The following is a 21171-nucleotide window of genomic DNA, read 5'->3' as shown; positions in this document are numbered from 1 at the left end:
AAAGGAGAGGTTGGCTAGTAATAAGAACATGAGAGATTGCAACTGAGGGTCCAGTTTAATTAGAGAAATAATTATGAGCTTCCTTAACACAATGGATATGTAGATAATGGGAAAAAATAAGAAAAAAGAAAATATTTAACTCATGGGACTCTGTGAGACCCATCAACAAAAACTCAGACACAATGTAGATTTTATCTTTCCATTAGTTTAGCTGTTGGCATATGTTACCTAAAACAAAACTGAAAAAGATTAAAATCTGTGAGATAAAGTTGAGATATGAAATACCTACTCACTTAACTCCACTTCTTAAAATCCATTGAAATGTTAAAAAAGAATCACTTGAGCAACACAAAATACAAAAATGATAATAATAGCCATAATTTCTTAGAAGAGATTATGAGGGCTATCTGCCAGAAGCCAAAAGGTTAAGGAAAATTGCAGTATATGTATAATCTATATCTTCACTAATCTTGAGAAATGTACATAGTCTTGTCCGGAAGAGGGTGTGGAAGATCCCCGCCATCATTTTAGAGTTGAGGAACAGATTTATTTTTCCTACATAAGCAAAGAAGGCCAAATGGTTTTCTAATTGAGAAGAAGGACCCAGAAATGTAATACTGAGTAGAGAGAATATGGAACATTGAAAATCTGGGAGTCAGTCTTATGGTTACTGCCTGAAAGTCAGATGAGTGGAGATAATAAACACTATGAATCCTTGACATATCTTCAGTTGGCCAAATTGAGAATCCAGATGGCTTCCCACCTTTCTTTTCCCTTCAAATGAAGAAGGGTCAAAATATTTGGGGACTTTTCCCATGGGGCCTGACTTTATTTTTGGACCTCTGGATTTAGCAGATCTGGATGTAAAGTGTTGAAAAACAGCATACTTGATGCTTGTTCATGGCTTTCCACTGTCTGTTAACTTCCTTTCCCAGTCAAGTGACTGTGTGTCTGAATATTTTTGTTAAGCATCCATATAATTTATAAAGTAATTAAAATGCAGAACTCTGGTAAACAAAGAGGGATCTAACAGGTATATTCCTATATTGTTTTAGATGGCTAAAGCCCATCCAGGTCAATAACACCCAATCAAATATAAATAATTCCAACCGGAATTTATGAAACAAAATATCAAGGAAGATTTAGTAAGTATTTTAGAAGAGATAGTAAGCCAAAATTTTTTTAAGTGACAGCTGGAAAAAATGGGAGAAAAAAGACTGAAAGAAACATGAAACAGTTCATATCTGAGTGAAGACCCCATTAATAGAAAGGAATGGACACAACATATTTCTAAAAATTATTTTGAAGCATTTTAACACAGAAAAATAAGAAAATAATATAATAAAGATCTTCATATTCATTATTCAGAAATAAATATTTGTATTATTATCATTTTGCTTTAAAATTTGAAAAGAGAGTTTGCTGATTGTCCTACCAGTGTGCATTCTAAAATGAATGAATGGTCTCATGTCACAGTAACAACCTGCAAAATAAAATTTTGCTTTTTTAAATAGATTTCAGTTATAAAAATGTTACAATTCTTCTTAAATTCTAATTAGATTCTACTTATATGTTCAAGACTATTTCAATGATAGATTACTAGAAGTTAAAATTACCAGTTCATTTTCGACTTACCAAATAATGCCATGGGCTTTTACAAATTTATGCTGCCACATTCTCATCAAATCTTGGTGTTTTTAGCTCTTATTCTAACTACTAGGTTTTACTCTAAGAATGCAAAGATGGTTCAATATTAGGAGATAGTTTTAGGTAAATAGTGATATCAAAGAGTTTAAGAGTCAAGTAATAAATGTGTTTAATTTTTTAAAAATGAGCATCTAAATATATGGAGAAAAATACTAAGTTTATGTGTTATAAATACTCCAATTATTTTTATCATGCTTCTAATCTAAGCCACAGCAAGATTTTTTTTTGAAATTCTATATAGTTAAGGCAGTTTGAGGTTGGCTCAAAGATATAAAAATAAACCAATGAAACAAAAAACCTGGAAGAAAATCTCTACTTGATAGTAGCAAATATATTAAAATACATTTTGAAGACACACTGGTGAGCTAGGAGAGTTGCACTGAAATAAGTTAACTGATACTGCTCACTTTTCTTCTTTGGAAAAGAGGTTCTTCCTGCTGTCACATTTCCACAATACCAATAAATGCCAACATTTGGCCTTATCATGTTTTTTCTAAAAACTGACTTCAAAATTCATATTGCTTAGTTCCTATGGGATGACATTTTAGTATTTTCTCTAAGTTGCCTCCCAGGTTTTCCAAAAAGTTAGACTAGGTAGCAGATGAGATTCCTTTCCTAGAAAACATTTTCATGCTGCATGCAACAGTAACTGGCTCCTGCATAAATCTCCATGGGATAATGAAAGAAGAGAGGATGTTACTGAATTGTTACTTATAAGTTTCCCCAATAAAGTCTGCCTTTTCGACATGTGACTAGTCATGCACTACTTACTCCACATTAGAGCTGTAGCATTTCAGAGAGTGAAGACCCAGGGCAGGCAGGACACAGACAGGAACATAAAATAGAAATTACTGTCCAGACATAGACACAAACACATATGTAATCTTGATATATAAAAAAGGTAGATTTTTGAATTAGTAAGGAAAATATTCAGTAAATAATAATGGGATAATTGAACTTGCAATTTGGTGTGAAGAAGTCAGATCCCATCATTACTTCTTATATGCAAATAAATTTCAAAGGAAATAATTTTTCATCTACAAAATCCAAAGTATAAAAAATTAATAACAGATATATGTTTTATCATAATGGAGTTAATAAAAATTCTAGACTCCATGAAGATAAAGACTGATACATTTGATTTTATGAAAGTGAACAAAATATAAAAAGAATGAACATTAAAAAACAAAGAGAATATGTCAGCAACACATAAAACTAAGAGCTGGTATCCATGGTTTATAAATAGCTTTTAGCAATTAATAAGAAAAGGTTAAAGAAATGAGGGAAAAGTGAGCAAAGCATATGGATTGGCAAAGTCATAGCCCTACTAAAACTTATTTACAAGTAAAGAAATGCAAGTTAAAATAGCAAAGATAGGTAATTTTACCTACCAATTTTGGTTAGGATTTGAGATGGCAGTTTAGGAATTGTCATGCACTTCTTTTCATACATTGGCACAATAGTTTAGAGGAGGGAAATTTGACATCATGTCTCAACATTACAAAGTTTGCAACACTTTAACAGAGAACCTCCACTTGTAGAATTTATAGGCTACAGTTTCCAAGGTAAATGAGCATTGCCTCTAATAACCAAAAATGAGGAAAACCCCTGGAAACCTCCAAAATAAAACATGAACTACAGTTAACATTACAATTATAATATTCTTTAATCAATTACAAAAAATGTACCACACTAATGCAAAATGTTAATAATGGGAGAGGGGTACAGGTAAGCTTTGTATTTTCTGCATTTTTCTGTAAACCTATAACTTCTCTAACAACAATAAAAAATAGTTTAGTTTAATTTAACATTAAAACTAGAAATCCCTGTGTATCAACATGGAAAAATGTATAGGGTAGGTTTTTAAATTTTAAAATATCAATATACTTTATACAATTATAATATTTTTATGAAAATTTATTGTGTTCCCCCCACACACATTTTACACAGACACACACATTTTATATAAATTTCAGAGAACCATAAAATGCCATTAAACTCTTAAGGGGTACTTATATCTGGTGTCTTGGATTATAGGGTTTACCTCAGATTCAATTTTTCTAAGTCTATTGTGTGAAATTTAATAAGGTTGAATGACATTATAGCTCTGGATAAACACCCTCCAAATGGAAGTTGACATTTACCTATGGAGGACTTTAAATCAGAATAGCACTGATTTTGCATGTAGTTGTGAATGAATTTCAAAAACAATCTAGAAACAAGTTGAGGCTTTTGATAGTAACTTCTTGTGCCATTTCATCATCTACTATTTAATATTGATAATTGAAGCTTCATTGAAAACTAATGTTTGAGAATTATTGATTTGTCAATCTACTACAGATAAGCTAGAATGAATAATATTCCAATTTATATATAATTTTTTTTGATAATGAAACTTCCCAGGAGTCAGGAGGATTCTGTCCACCGTCTTCTCCTACCAGCACTTCCAAAGAATCATGAGTATTGAAAAACAAAATTCTGAAAAGGACAATGTTGGAAACAAATCTGCTATTAAACATATTACAATGCAAGACTAACTGAAATTATACTTTACCTTCACAAGAATATTAGAAAGATAAATAGATATGAAAATCCTGGGAGTTCAGTAATAATATTGTATGTTACAAATATGTGCTTCAGGATCAAGGTGAACTTCAAATAATGGGGAAGTTGCTTGTAAATGAATAATGCTGGTTAGGTATTTGATATGTAAAACAAAATAAATCACAATTTTTCAAACATTTAAATAATAATTTAAACAATAAAAGATACAAATAAATATATAAGTGAATATATTTGTATTGTTGTATTTTATAAAATTAGGTTAGTAAAACATTTTTAAGTTTCATACAAAGGACAGAAATTTTGGGAACAAACATGAATAGATTTTATTCAGGAAGATAAGTACCTTTCTGTTATCACAGAAGCATAAGAAATGTTGAAAAGGCAAATGGTGAACTGGGGAATGACTATGAAAAATATATTTGATATCAAATCCTTATAAATAAATAGTGAAAAGCTCAAGAGCCCTACTTTAAAATGAGCCAAGAAATAATACAAATGTTTAAGAAAATATACAAATTATGTTTGAAAATGTTTAAAAAATGTTTAATTTCAGCAGAAAATGACCAGATAATGCCCACATCAATGTTTTATAGTAGTTTACTTTGGATGGCAGAATTACAGAGTCAGTTTTATTTTTGTATAGTTCTTGGTATTTCAGAAATATGGTGCAATAAACATGTTTTAGTTTTGAAATTAGAAAAATTAAATGAATATTTTCTTTAATAAGAAACAAGCATAAGTCTTTTCTTCTCAATACCTTTGGAAGTTGTAATTGGATGTAACTTCACTGAGACTCTCTTAGGATTTTTTCACTTGCTCCCACCTTCTTCATTCTTCTTTTTGTACCTCTTAAGTATAAGAAAACAGAACTCCCTTTAATTTGAGACTGTGTAAGACAATATTAGAAATATATTGGTTAATGATCCCGTGAAAACTTTCATACTGTAAATGAATTCCCTCAAGAATTAAAGACCACACAGTTGACAGGTTAAACTATAATCCCTCATTAAAGCTAAGTTAGTGTGTAGTTTTTCCAAAGAAAAAGGGGCTAATATAAAGCATTAGGAAACAGACAATATACCAGTGCTTCCATGCACAGACTTGGATATAAAAATTTAATGTCCTATTCAAAGAGTAGAATACAAAATGAGAACACTGAATTTTCAGAGGCCCAAAGTAAGAAGAATTAAGGAACATTAATACAGAGAAAAGATAAATTGTGTGAATAATTGCATTGTATTTTACTCTGTTTTGAAAAAATTCTTACTAAACTGTGTTGGCCCTATACTTCATTAACTTTTATCTCACACTCTGAGTAAAAGACAGGAGAGAAGTGACAATCAATTGGAAATATTGGAAATAACTATTACCTTAAGAGTCTCATCTCTCTGATGCCTGAAATAGCTACCTTTGTAATTTCCCTCTATAATTAGTTCCTTTTAGATTTGGGATTTGTGCTGATACTGCATTATGCCAAATAATTCATTGTTAAAATGAAAGAAATATTCTACTTTCAAAGGTTTGATCTCCCACATGTCAAACACAGGGCACTGATTTTATATTTCTTACATTTCACTCCTTATGATTGTTATGTTAACATAACTATTGTGTCTAAGTAAATTGGAATTTCAGTGAAAATGCTGGTCAGTTATCTCCAAGCCACTTTTGTTGTTATTCTTGTTGTCTCTGAATTCGTGAAAATATGCTGTCAAAACTTAGACTCTGTTTAGCTAATAGCATATCTGTTAAAGGAGTTGATGAGATGGAATCATCTTCCATTTTTTACTTCTAATTTGCTCTATACTGCTGAATATAAATATGTATTCATCTGGTAATATATGTGGTTATGTACTTTTTCCCGCTCCTGATATCAGGAGAGAAAAAAAATCACCTAAATTCCAAATACAAAATTAAATTATGGGGATTTTTTAAAAATATTTTCTACTTGTTTTTTTCTTTAATTTATTGATGTATATCACTCATACCTAAGCATACATGAAAAACAAGTGTACAGTAACAGTTATTAACTTACAAAACAAACATATATAACATCATACAGCACCAACACCTTGCATTGTTGCTAAACATTTTTAACTAATATTTAAAGAGCTTTGTCAAAACATCACCACCAAAAAAGTATTTTCCCCCAATCCAACCTATTATTATCATTATTTTATATCATTTATATATGAACTTATGTAACCAAAAAGTGTAGAGTAAAAGATGTGAACTTATGAAGCAAACATGCATAACATCATACATGGATCCAAAACATCGCCCTCCACTGGTACCCTGCATTGTCGTGAAATGTTTTTTACGAATTATTAAAGAATATTGTCAAAATTTTACTACTACAACCAGCAAGATGGTGGCAGAGTAAGGAGCTCCTAGAGTGAGCTCCAGCTACAGGGCAGTTAGTAAACAGTAAGAGCTATCTGAGCTAGATGAAGTACTTGTTTGTGGGCTTCAGGAGACCAGAAGGACAACCTGCAACATCCTTAAAGGAATGGAAGGAGGATACTGCCCATCTGCAGAGAAGACTCATAAGTAGAGCACTCTATGCCCCAGAGACTGGTGCACATCCTCCACTGGAGGCACACGCCAACTTGCGAGTTGTTCTATGGCTGAAATTAAAAGCTCCACTTCCCAATAATGGGGGAGGCAGAGACAGTTGGACACCAACTTCAGCTATAGATGAGTAAATTCAGCAGGCTAAAGTACAATCCTGAGAACAGCTAAAGTTTGAGCCTGGCCAAGTAGAAAGAGGCTGGGAGCCACCGTCTTAATTCCACACCTGGCATGAGAGGAAGCAGAGCAGACTGAGAATCACAGTGCTGGTGTGTACTGACTTCTTTCCATCCAGGTCAGATTGCAGGTCTGACCTAGGCCCCAGTGCCACCTACAACAAGGAGGAAGCTACAGGGACCTGTAGCAGTCTCTCCAGGAAATTGCTGGCCAAGCCACAGAGGCTGGTGATTGTCCTACTCTGGGGGCACAAGCCACCCCAGGAGCTGCTCTGTGATTGGAATTGGAAACTCCATTTCTCAAAGACAGGGGAGGAGGATTTGGTTGGCTGCCAATGTCAGCTACTGATTGATAGACTTGTATGACTAAGGAATAACCCAAGTAGCAACTGGAGTGTGAATCTGTCCAAGCTGGAAAAGAAAGAGGCCAGTGGCTGCTATTTTGACTCCGTCCCCAACCTGAGGGGAAGCCTGGCTGACCAGGTATCACAGTGATGGTAGGGACCAGTTTCTTTCACACAAATCTGCCTGCAGTCCTAGACTAGACTCAGCCCCTCCCCCAGCAGGGAGGAGGCTGGCTAGCTCTGCACCAGCCTATCCAGGTAACATTGGGTACCATTGGCTGCCACAAACTGAATAATCTGAAGGCTACCAAGGCACCTGTGGTTATTTTGGACCCATGCTGCATAGATTGCTGTCCACATCTGCAGCTCCATCTTTGCCACAGGCATGGGAGAAAGGGATGTGAAGCTTCATCCGTCTTTCTGGGCAACCACAGTCTAGGCCCGCATGACTTGAATTGTTCCACACAACTGTGACTCTGTCCCCACCTCTGAGAAAGGAGAAAGTTAGGGGAAACTTCAAAGGTCCCTGGGGCAATGAGGGTACCTTATGTTCCACAGTTTATAGTACCAATTACATCCTTGGATCCTACTCCCCAAGAGGCAAGGGAGAAAGTCCCTAAAGTAAAGAGAAAAACTGCACACAGAATAAATACTCTAGTAAGGTAGATGCCAAGACACCAACAAAAAATTATAATCCATACCAAGAAATAAGAAGCTATGTCCCAGTTAAAGGAACAAGATAAGCCTCCAGATGACATAAATGAGTTGAGAAAACTAATCATGGATGTTCCAACAAATCTCCTTAATAAATTCAATAAGATGGCTAAAGAGATTAAGGAAATTAAGAAGACACTGGATGAGCACAAAGAAGAATTTGAAAGTATACGTAGAAAAATAGCAGATCTTATGGGAATGAAAGGTGCAATAAATGAAATTTAAAAAACATTGGAATCATGTAATAGCAGATTTGAGGAGGCAGAAGAAAGAATTGGTGAGTTTGAAGAAATGGCCTCTGAAAGTGAACATACAAAAGAACAGATGAAGAAAGCAATGGAAAAAATTGAACAAGATCTCAGGAAACTAAACGACAGCCAGAGATGTGCAAACATACATGTCATGTGTGTCCCAGAAGGAGAAGAGATGGAAAAAGGGGCAGAAGGAATAGTTAAAGAAATAATGTTAGAAAATTTTCCAACCCTATTGAATGACACAGATATCCCTGTCCAAGAAGCACAACATACTCCCATCCAAAAAAATCCAAATACACCAACACCAAGACATGCTCTAATCAGAATGGCAAATGCCAAAGACAAAGAGAATTCTGAGAACAGCAAGAGAAAAGCAATGCATAACATATAAAGGATACTCAATAAGATTAAGTGCTGATTTCTCACCAGAAACCATGGAGGCTGGAAGATAGTCGTCTAATATATTTAAGATACTATGAGAGAAAAACTTCCATCAAACAATTTTATATCCAGCAAGACTGTCTTTCAAAAATGAGGGCAAGATTAGAATATTTACAGATAAACTGAAAGTGAGAAAATTTCTAAGCAAGAGAACAGATTTTCAGGAAATACTAAAGGGTATGCTTGAGCCTGAAAAGAAAAGACAGAAGAGAGGCCTAGAAGAGAGTTTAGAAATGAAGATTATTTCAATAAAAGTAAATAAAAGTGTCAAAAGAATGGTGAAAATAAAATATGACAGATAAAACTCAAATAGTAATAAGCTTAACCCATGATGTAAAGCACTTGTATTCAGAAAACTGCAACCCAATGTTAAAAGAAATTTAAAAAGTCTTAAATAACTGGAAGAACATTCCATTGTCATGGATTGGAAGACTAAATATCATTAAGATGTCATTTCTACTCAAATTGATAAACAGATTCAATGCAACCCTGATAAAATTCCACCATCATTAAAAAATAAATAAAAGAAAATTCCCAAATTTATTTAGGAAGGTAAGGGGCCCTGAATAGACAGAAACATCATAAACAGAAAAGCAAACCCTCATCTCTGGACTTCATATCATACTACCAAGCTATAGTGGTTAAAACAGCATGGTACTGGCATTAAGACAAACACATATACCAATGAAACTAAATTAATGGCTCAGAAACAGGCCCTCACATGTATGGTCAAATGATTTTTGAGTAGCCTGTCAAACCCACACAGCTCTGGAAGAACAAACAGTCCATTCAGCAAACTGGTGTTGAAAGAAAGGGATATCCATAGCTGAAAGAAGGAAAGAGGACCTCTATCTCACACCTTATCCAAAAATTACCTCAAAATGGATCAAACACCTAAAAGTAAGTGAAAGAACCATAAAACTACTAGAAGAAATTGTAGAAAAATATCTTCAAGATTTGGTCGTAGGTGATGGATACTTAAAGGAGATAAGAAGAGGACTGAGATGGACTAATGATGTTTAATGTATGTAGAAGTTTTAATTAGCTTTGCTGTAAAAGTGTGGAAACATATAGAATGGATGGTAAAAAATAGTAATAATGTGCAGAATTCCCAAATAACACCACTCCATCAACACACCACACTGTGGTGGAACCCTTGTTACAGATATCATAGTATCATCTGATTGTTACCACATCCAGTCTATATTTGGCACACATTTTCCATACTGCCCCATTATCAATACAGTACAGCCTTGGCATAGATGCAAGAATATTATATTATTACTGCTAAACACAGTCCATAGGTCACTCCAGTTGTATCTTTCCCATGCTTCTACATATTCCCAACACCCCACAGTAGTGATATACATTTGCTCCAGCTAACAAAGGACACTCTTACATCTGTACCATCCACGACAATTCTCATCCACCTCTTGGTTTGCTGTGCTATTCAGTTCCTAGATTATTCTCTAGCATTCTGTCAATTGGTACTTACATACCTAGACTACAGTTTTAAGCCACATTTCCATTTGTAAACTAGCTATTACTATTTGTTACCATCCACTATATACATTTCCACAATTTTACAGTAAAGATAATTAAAACTGCCACATACATTACACATCTACATACATTAAACATCACTAATCCATCTCAGTCCTGCTCTTATCTCCTTTAAGAATCTACCACCTACCACCAGGTTTTAAAGATATTTTCTACTATGATTTCTATATTTTCTACATAGGATTTCTCCTATGAGCTTTATGGTTCTTGCTTTTATGTTTAGGTTTTTTATCCATTTTGAGATAATTTTTGGATAAGGTGTGAGATAGGGGTCCTGTATCCTTCTTTCAGCTTATGAATATCCAGTTCTTTCAGCACCATTTATTGAATGGACTGTTCTTCCAGAGATGTGTGGGTTTGACAGGCTAGTCAAAAATCGTTTGACCATACATGTGAGGGTCTGTTTCTGAGCTATCAGTTTTGTTCCTTTGGTCTATGTGTCTGTCTTTATGGCAGCACCATGCTGTTCTTACCACTATAGCTAGGAGATGTAATTTAAAGTCTGGAGTAAGAGTTCACTTTTCCTTTTTAAGATGTTTCTGGCTAATCAGGACCACTTAACCTTCCAAATAAATTTGATAATCATGTTTTCAATTTAAAAAATGCTGGTGGAATTTTTAGCAGGATTGCATTGAATCTGTACATCAATTTGAGTAAAATTGACATCTTAATGATATTTAGTCTTCCAATCCATGAACATGGAATGTTCTTCCAATTATTTAGGCCTTTTTTTCTTTTTTTATTTCTTTTAACATTGAGTTGCAGTTTTCTGAATACGAGTGTTTTACATCATTGGTTAAGTTTATTCCTGAGTATTTGAGTTTTATTTGTCATATTTTATCTTTGCCACTCTTTTGACACTTTTAGTTACTTTTGTTGATATAATCTTCATTTCTAGACTCTCTGCTAGACCTCTCTTCTCCTTTCTTTTCAGGTGCAGCACACCTTTAGTATTTTCTGAAATTCTGGTGTCTTTAGAAATTCTTTGTTTCTTTTTATCTGTGAATATTCTAAACTTGTCCTCATTTTTGCAAGACAATCTTGCCAGATATATGATTCTTGGCTGGAAGTTTTTCTCTTATAGTATCTTAAATAAATCATATCACTGTCTTCTTGCATTCATGGTTTCTGGTGAGAAATCACCACTTAATCTATTGGTATCCTTTATATGTTATGAATTACTTTCCTCTCGCTGTTCTCAGAATTTTCTCTTTGTCTTTTGCCATTGGGACTTCTGATTAGTATGTCCCTCAGAGTTAGTCTATTCAGATTTTTTTTTTTCTGTTGGGTGTATGTTATGCTTATTGGACATGAATATTTATGTCCTTCAATAGTGTTGGGAAATTTTCTAACATTATTTCTTCAAATAGTTCTTCAGACCCTTTTCCCTTTTCTTCTCCTTCTGTGACACCCATGACATTTATGTTTGCACATATTTTGTTGTCGTTTAGTTCCCTGAGACCTTGTTCAATTTTTTTCCATTGCTTTCTTCATCTATTCTTTTGCATGCTCACTTTCAGAGACCATTTCTTCAAACTCACCAATCCTTTCTTCTGCCTCCTCAAATCTGCTATTATATGATTCTAATTTTTTTTCGTTTCATTTATTGCATCTTTCATTCCCATAAGATCGCTATTTTTCTATATTTGCCTTCAAATTCTTCTTTTTGCTTATCTAATGTCTTCTTAATATCCTTAATCTGTTTAGCCATCTCATTGAATTTATTAAGGAGATTTGTTTGAACATCTGCGATTAGTTGTCTCAACTCCTTTATGTCAACTGGAGAGTTATCTTCTTCCTCTAATGGGGCCATATCTTCCTGTTTTTTGGTGTGGATTGCTATTTTTTTGTTGGTATTTTAGCATCGGGCTTACTAGAGTATTTATTCTGGGTGCAGGGTTTCTCTTTAGTTTAGTGCTTCCTGCTTTTTCTCCCTTGCTATTTGTGTAGTAGTAACCAAAGATGTAGTTAGTGCTGTAAGCTGTGTAGGCTCAAGCTGTCCTCATAACCCCAGGGACCAATGAAGCTTCCTCAAACTTTCTCCTTTGCCAGGGATAGTGACAGAGTCACAGCTCTGTGGAATAATTCAAGTCCTGCAGGCCTAGACTATAGTTGCCCAGAGAGACTGATGAAGCTTCATGCCTCTTTATTCTCTGCCTGGGGAGGTGATGGAGCTGCAGGTGTGGGCAGCAATCTATCCCTGATGGGTCCGAGATCCCCACACTTGCCCTGGTCAACTTTCGATTATTCAGTCTTTGCCAGCTAAATGAACCTGAAATTACCTGGACTGGCTAGTGCAGGGCCTACCAGCCTCCTCCCTGTCAGAGGTTGAGCTGAAGCCTAGGCTAGGATTGCAGACCTATCTGGATGAAAGAAACCAGTTTCTCCCAGCACTGTGATTTTCCATCAGCCTGGCTTGCCCTCAGGCTGGGGGTGGAATCAAAATTGTGGTCACCAACCTCTTTCTGATCTGGACAGATTTATACTTCAGCTGTTTTTATGGTTATACTTTAGCCAGCCAAATTTACTAATCAGTAGCTGAAATCAATGACCTACAGTCTCTTCCTCTCCTGTTTTTTGGAAATGGAGCTTCCAATTACAGCCACAAAATAGCTCTTGGGGTAGCTTGAGCTGCCAATATAGGATAACCACTGGTCTCCGTGGGTTGGCTGGTAATTTCCTGGAAAGGCTGGTGCAGGTACTCAGAGCTTCTTCCATGCTGGAGGTGGAATTGGGGCTTAGGCTAGATCTATAAGCTGATCTGGATGGAAAGAAGCTGGTCCCTAGCTGCAGTGTGATTTTCAGTCTGCCCTACTTCCCTTCATTCCAGGCACAGAGTTAAGATGGTGGCTACCAGCATCTTTCTGATTTGGGCATGTTTAAATTTTGTTGTTCTTAGGATTATACTTTAGTCTGCCAAATTTACTCATTAGTAGCAGAAGTTTGTGCCCAACCATCTCTTCCTCCCCCTTTGTTGGGAAGTGGAGCTTTCAATTCCAGCTGTGGAACAGCTCCTGGGCTGGTTTGTGCCTCCAAAGGAGGATAGGCACTGGCCTCCAGCATGCGGAGGTCTCTACTTAGGAATCTTCTCCCCAGATGTGCAGTTCCCTCTTTCCATTCCTTCAAGGATGTCACAGGATGCTCTTTTTGTCTCCTGGAGTCTCCAAGCTGTTGCTTCAGCTACCTACAGATAGCTCTTGGTTTTTACTAACTGCCCCATAGCAGGAACTGAATCTAGGAGTTCCTTACTCTGCTACCATCTTCTGGTTGTCCTACTTGTTTTGTTTTCATTAAATCCTAAGGAAAGATCTGAAAAGACTTTTATAAAATATATGTAAGATAAAAGATGAGTGAGAAAATGAACATGCAATGATGTACGATTCATATAAGGAAAATATTTTCCCATTTCTTTTTTGTTCATTTTGTTTTTTATTTATTGATTTTTATGCTTCCAAATATACTCATTTTTAATTATAAATTTTATATTGTATGAAGAGATATTTAAACATTTACTTATAGCTTGTAGAATCAATATGTATTCTGTTGTAAAGACCCACTTTCGTTTAGAAAAAGTGGCAGCCCTAAAGAGAGCGTCCAGAAAATATTAGTTACTATTATTTTAATGTTGATGCTCTGTTTAATCTTCTTCAAGTACATTTTCATATTAGTACACTTCAGACCAGAGATTAGTTTTCTGTTTCTCATCATGACTGTTGTTCACAGTAAGTAAATTATCAATTGCTGTAATGATGCATTGCAGAAAATTATTCTTTTCTAATTTAGGGAAAACAACATGGCATTTTTAATAATTCCCATTATTATTTGGTCATCATCTGGATATTACTATGTCTCAAAATAATTTTTCATTAACAATCTCTCAATATTTTTTCTTTCATTCACAGAAAAAGATTCATAAATTCATATTTGCCATTATTTTAGAGATAATATCATTAGTTTCAGAAAAAGAAACTCTAAGTTTTAACGAGTCCTGAGTCAAATAATCTTCTATGACACTCTTTTTAGAATTGGCTAAGTCATTGGGGAACCTTAAAGCAAATTATGCCAAAGTAAAAATATCTCTGGAGAGAGGCTTTTAATCATACTGTTCATATGTAGAATCAAATATGAAAATCATTACAAGCTGAAAAATGTGATAGAATTATAGAATTATAGATAGCATTATTGTTCTAGTAGTCAAGCATATAAAACATGTTCTCATCATAAGTGTGAAAATATAGGACAAATTAAATGATCAAGCTGTGTACACTTTGATTCATTTCAAGTGATTTTATTTTCCATCTACAAAACTGTTTTCATCTGAAACTTCATCATAATCATGATATTACATCAAAATTTAATGGCATTTCCAATCCTTACCAATCTGTGATTATTCAAGTAGAAACTCACTGGCTGAATTGATTAATGTTTTTCCCCCCAAATAAATTTGTTATGCCCTTGGACCTACAAGACTTAATATATCAATTTATTCTATTCTGTTTTAAATTTAAAAGTCAGCTAAATTGACATGTGGAAAACACATGACTTTTGGCAAATCTGATCTAAGTTGTAATTGGTTTTATTTAATATTTTGTTGTATTAAGATTGTAAATAGGTAAAATATAAAATTTAAAGTAATAAGCCATTCACATGTTTTCAAATAACTGGAATTTTCTTTGTGAATCAAGCAACTACATGATCAATCACAATTTGACATTTTTGTTTTTTTGATATAAACTCCTATGAGTAAATTGCATGTTCTAATATTCAACTTAGATAAATGTATTGAATATAAGTATATGTACAAGTATGTATAATACAATAAAATATTTTATTTATTTCAAAATTCATGTATTTTTATCCGCAACTATTTTAGAATAGTCTGGACAAGTCTTTCCCAGCAAAAAGAAAGTTAAGCAAATTTGATTCTGCAGGAAGGGAGTTTGCCTGGAAGACAATCAAAATGATCCTTCAGAAAACATTTTTTTTTTCCTTATTCCTCTGTCTTCCCCCACTACACTTCATACCCCAAGGAAGGGTATGTAAAAATTTGTATATATACGTATTGAATGGGGTGGAGGTTGAGTTAAACACACATAGTAGAAAAGAGAGTAGTGGAAAGGAGAGAAAAGTAAGAATTATATGTAACCATTACAAATTATGAATTTCTATGTCCTCAAATGATCAAACCTTTCAACATATCAGTGACAAACCCAATAAAAATAACTTGGTATATACTATGAACATTTTGGTCTTAATAAAGAGGAAATAAGTATTAAAAACTCAAAAATATTCACAACATAAAAATACATGCACACTCTACTAGACATTGTATTCTTTTTCATTTTCTTTAGTTCTTTTTTTTCCTCTAAGGCTATCCAGGAAAATATCTATAGATATTTAGATATCTGTTATATCTGTTGTAGATATTTAGATATCAATAATATCTGTTACAGATATTTAGATATCTATAACAGAGGGATAGATAACAGAGGGATAGACACCTATCCCTCTGTTACATGTGAGGTTTTTTTTCCATTAGCATAAATTATTTTTATTTTTATAGGGGAAATTAAAGAAAAAAGACATACCTTAAAGTAAATTGTTCTCAAAAGAGCTATTCTTTTCTGTATTTAAAAGTACTTCAATATTCCATTTGACATTTGTCTTGGTTTGCCTTTTCAGGACCCTAGAAAATTATGTTCTTAAGCTAACCCATTCCTGTGCCTATAACTGCAGTATAAGGTGGGCCTTTTGATTAGATTCAGTTAAGGGAGATTTAATCAAATCATTTTTTATTAGATTGCTTTAGGGCTTTGAGCCAGGTTAGGTCTCTCTTGCTGGGGTCTTGTATAGTGGAGAGCTGAAAGCAGAAGGGACACAGAAAAGAGCTCTGCTCTTTTGACTGGGCCATGAGAGTGAGAGGATGCCAGATTTCTCTACAGCTGCAGAAAGACAGAGAAGCTAGGAGAGGCTCAAGGGCATGAGGCCCATAGAGAGATGCTTACTTGCCCACAGTTGAGCTTAAGGAGAAAGCAGAGAGACCAGAAGACTTGTCATGTTGCCTCACCATGTGGCAGGACTTAAGGATCTGCTAGTAGTTGATCTTCGGTGAGAAAGCATCTCTGATGATGCATTGATTTGAACATTTTTGAAGCCCTTGGAAGTGTAAGCTTTTTCTGTGAATAAATCCCCTTTTCATAAGCCAAACATTTTTGGTGCATTGCAGTGGCAGTCTGTGACAAATTAATACAACAATTTTTTAAACAAACCAATTTTATTAACAAATCATACAATTCATTCAATTCAATGGTATTTGGTATAAACACATAGTTGTGCATTCATAACTTCAGTCATTATTAGAGAATTTTTATTACTTCAATAATCATAATAATAAACAAAAAACAGACAAATAAATAAGCAAGAAAATTCTTCATCTCTCCATCTATCTCTGTTTCCCCTGCTGTGTATACTTGCTATTTCTGGCTATTCTTGCAGAATTATTCATTCATTTATTAGGCAGTTTTATTTAAATAAAATCACATGACTTATAGACTAAAATATATATAAAGATCATATTTTCTGTGGATTTTACTGTAAAACTGATTTTAACTTAGATCCTTAATGTGCATTATATAGATTATTCATTCAGTTATTAATTGATTGAACATATATTAATTGTTTTGGCCATTTATTATTCCAGGTGCTCAAATGTATATTTACAGCTTCATGTATATTTGAAAAATATTTTCTCTCTTTAAAATTGGTTTCAAATAGGAGCAATAATATGATTCCTTAAAACATTAGACATAAAATAGAAAGGAGCCTGACTTGATCAAGATACTGAAGTGAAATGCTCCAGGGCTCTGTTCTTCCATAGAAACTTTGAAAACCAGCAAGAACTGGAAGAAACATCTTTCTTCAAACTCTAGAAAACAGTTAAAGGACTGAAGTAACAGAATGAGGACTGAATTAAGATAAAAGTTGCTTATAAGTGATAGGATCTTCAGCCTACTCACTTGGCCCCTCCCCATGCTACTCCAGCTTTCCTTGGATCCAGTTTGCACTTCCAGTTTGGATCTCTGATATTGGTTCTAGAGAGAGCAAAGTAATCCTTGTATACATACTGGGAGCAAGCATGTCTGGCCCACTCTGTCTTTTGGTGGCTTGAGGGACTCAACTTCCCAGATCTTGCCCTACATGTAGAAGACAGCTCCTAGAGCTCTCTTACAGAGTGTTATTGGAAAGTGGTCAAATTGTGCTTCCTGGGGCAAGGGATCCTTGCTGTAGGACACACAATGCAGTGCTCACAACTCTGAGGAAACTGTTTCTTAGGGAAGAGAGAACAATTGGAAATGTGTCAATGAGGTAATTCTTAGAGCAACCCATGCATGCCAAAAGCATGACATGTGTGCAAAAGGATATGGGAGGCACTAATGCTTTGATCTGGAGCTAGTCTCTAAACTCATTATATGGATAAGCTATGAAGTAGAGCCCTTGCAAAGATTAATCTGCAAAAACTAGGAAAGGTGTTTTCTCTTTTCTTTTTTCTTTTTTTTAAAATATATTTTGTTAGCTCCTAGCTTTCAAGGAAAGCTCTGTCATAACATATAACTTGAGCTTAAGGAGCAGATGTCTCCTTATTTGAAGATATCATATGTGCAGTTTTCAACAAAAAGTTATAAGGCATACAGAGAATCAGAAAGTGATAGTCCAGGAAATGGAGAAAATTAAAACCTTAGAAATCTTCAGTTAGGAGGAACATACCCAGGACATATTAGACAATGACTATTAAAAAATGGTCCTAAATCTCTTCAAAGAACTAAAGGAAAACATGGACAAAGAACTTAAGAAAAAACAGGAAAATTACAGGTAATACAAAAAGAATATCAACAGAGATAGAAATTACAAAATGAAACCAAACAGAGAAAAAATTCACAGGAAAAAAATTAAAACTCCTGAGAGGCTTAACAGCAGATTGGAACTGGAAGAATACAGAGCTAGGCAACATGATAATAAGACATTTGAAAACATTTAGTCTGAGAAGCAGAAAGAAGAAATAATGAAGAAAAATGAACAGAGTCTGAAGATCATGTTGGACACTATTAAGCAAAGCAATATACCTGTTGTGGAAGCCTAATAAAGAGAAGAAAGACAGAAAGGGGCAGAGGGAATATTCAAATATTTAATGACTAAAAGCTTCCCAAATTTAATGAAAGACATGTATATACCCATACAGAATGCTCAAAAAACTCCAAATCAGATAAACCAAAAGTGATCCACACCATAGCATATAATAATTAAACTGTCAAGGGCCAAAGATAGAAAGCTACAAGTGAGAAGCAATGAGTCACATAAAAAGGATCCTTAGTAAGATTAAATGTTGATTTCTCATCAGAATCCATGGAAGCAAGAATGCAGTGAGATGACATAATTAAAATACTGAAAACAAAACCAACCAAGAATTCTTGCCAACCAAAGATTCTATATCTAGCAAAACTGTCTTTCAAAAATAAAGCAAGGATTAGGATATTCATAGATTAACAACCAAAAGAAAAAAAAATTTGAGGCAGTTTGTCACTGCTAGATCACTTCTTCAAGAGATGATAAAGAAAGCTAAGAAGCTTGTAAAGAAAGGACAATTGACAATATATGTCATGAAGAATTAAAATTCTCTGGTGAGGGTAGCAACATGGGTAAATACAAATACCAGTATTATTGTAGTTGTAACTACACTTTTTTACTTCCTACAGAATATAAAGGGCAAATGAATAAAATTTAATTATAACTCAATGGTTTTGATCTCATAATACACAAACATGCAATTTGTGACAAAGATTGTATAAAGAACAGAGGGATATAGGGAAATAGTTTATTTATACTGATTTTATTTAAATTGATATCAAAGTAAACAAGACTGTTATGATAAATTTAAGCCCTATGGTAACTACAAAGAAATATTGGAGAATGTAGAAATTCATAGAGACAGAAACTAGGGTACAAGTTGCCAGGAATAGGAAGCAGTGGGAAAAGGAGTTAATGCATAATGAAGTGTAGCATTTCTATTTGGGGAAGATAAGAAACTTTTTGTAATGGAAAGTGGCAAGAGTACCATATTATTGTAAATATGATTAATCCCATTGAAAATATGCCTGGGAGTTCCTAAGGTTGGAAAGTCTATGGTATATATAAGTTTCTGTAATTAAAAAAATAAAAAGAAAGAAGAAAGAACAACTAAAGAGACAATGACAAATATGGTACATAATTCTGAATGAAATCTAATGAGGAGGAGAAAAGGCTCCAAGGGGCATTTTGAGAACATATGAAAAAATTGAAATACAGATGTAAACTTTATATCAATGCTAAAATCTCTTGTACTTACTTGATAACTTTGTTTAAGGTGGCTACAAGTGAATATCCTATTCTTACAAAATATACATTGCTATATTAAATGTTCAAGGAGCATGATGTATTCTGAAGTGTTCATAGAAGGTATTGATAGACAAATAGAATGGCAGATAAATAGAATAATATGGCAAATGTGGCAAAATGTTGAAAATGTTGGATCTAGGTATCTGGGGAGTAAGGGTATGTTGAAGTTCTCTTAATGGGGAGTGCACTCTATTTGCAGGTCTCCTATAAATTTGAAAGTTTCAACAAACAAAATTTTATAAAGAATTTATTACAAAAAATCATGAAAGAAACTATAATCTTTCTTGATATGGAAATGAATAATTTTAACTACATATTTGATATAATTTATAATGTTACTTCTATCAAAGTTTCAAAATATGAAAAAAAAAGCCAAAATGTATGTTCCTATAGGAAAAAAAATACATTCCCAATTGTAAAAATATACCTAGGATATTGTCTCAGCATTAGAATATATACCATTGTGCTCTCTCTTCATTCTGTTTTCAATGATGACAATATATTGCAGAAAATTAATGGAGATTCTGGAAAATTATATGCAAACCATTCCTGGGGTGCACATAAGGCATCTTCAGGTAAAAATATTTTTCTTTTCTCTGGTAAGAAAGAATGGCACAAAAGGAAGGCTATATTTTCTTTCCTGAGGGAGCTTTGTATAAAACCTAGGTAATTTTGAAACCACTTTTGATAAAACTAACATTATTTAGTTTTTAAACTGAGCTGGTGAAGCCAAGTTGGCAATAAGAATGAATTGGTTTCAAGACTGGCCACATTTGAGCAATACAGAGGCTCTCAGGAGGTAAATCTTAGGCACCCTGCAGCTCTAGGCCTTGTTCTTATTTCAGGTGCACAGGCTCATAAGCATAGTCATTAGTATCAAGGGCTCATTTTTAGACCTTCCTTCTTTTATGGTCTTTGCCATTGCACTTGGGGGATTGTTGCTGTTCCTTTAGGGACAGATATAGAGCTCCCTTGGCTAGGAACTCAGCACTCCCTTGACCCGACCCACAGATCAGTGGAACCAAGACCTGAGGGAGGGAGTGGGAATGAAAGGGGACAAGAGACACAAAGAATGGAGACAAGACAGGATTCTGATCAAGTCTCATTTATTGAGGGTCAATCAGGGGTATTTATAGCCAGGGATGAATGAGGTTTTGCGCCACAGATCTGATTGGTCCATGTCACGAAGTCTTTTCGCGGACATTTCAAAACAACCGTCTGAATGGCATGAGGATAGAAACTGAATTACTACAGCGAGGGTGGGAAAATGGAAACTTAACTGGGTTAGTATCTAAAAATAGCACTTAGCAACAAGATTGCCAATACAACACCAGTGCCAGAGGCAGCTTCCCACAGGTCCCGCTTTTCTTTAATATTTTTAGCAGAAAAGGAAGACTGACAAGATGGCCC

General features: G+C 34.3%; 1 pseudogene; it reads right to left on the bottom strand.

Annotated features, from left to right (window-relative positions):
* LOC101444556 (olfactory receptor 4L1-like) overlaps positions 1–7732 on the bottom strand; it is a 28641-nt pseudogene extending 20909 nt beyond the window's left edge.
* Positions 7733–21171: the final 13439 nt, after the last annotated feature.

This window comes from Dasypus novemcinctus, chromosome 3, assembly GCF_030445035.2.
Source record: "Dasypus novemcinctus isolate mDasNov1 chromosome 3, mDasNov1.1.hap2, whole genome shotgun sequence".
NCBI lineage: Eukaryota > Metazoa > Chordata > Mammalia > Cingulata > Dasypodidae > Dasypus > Dasypus novemcinctus.
The sequence above is the reverse complement of the archived record's forward strand: the minus strand, read 5'-3'. Positions and strand labels throughout refer to the sequence as shown.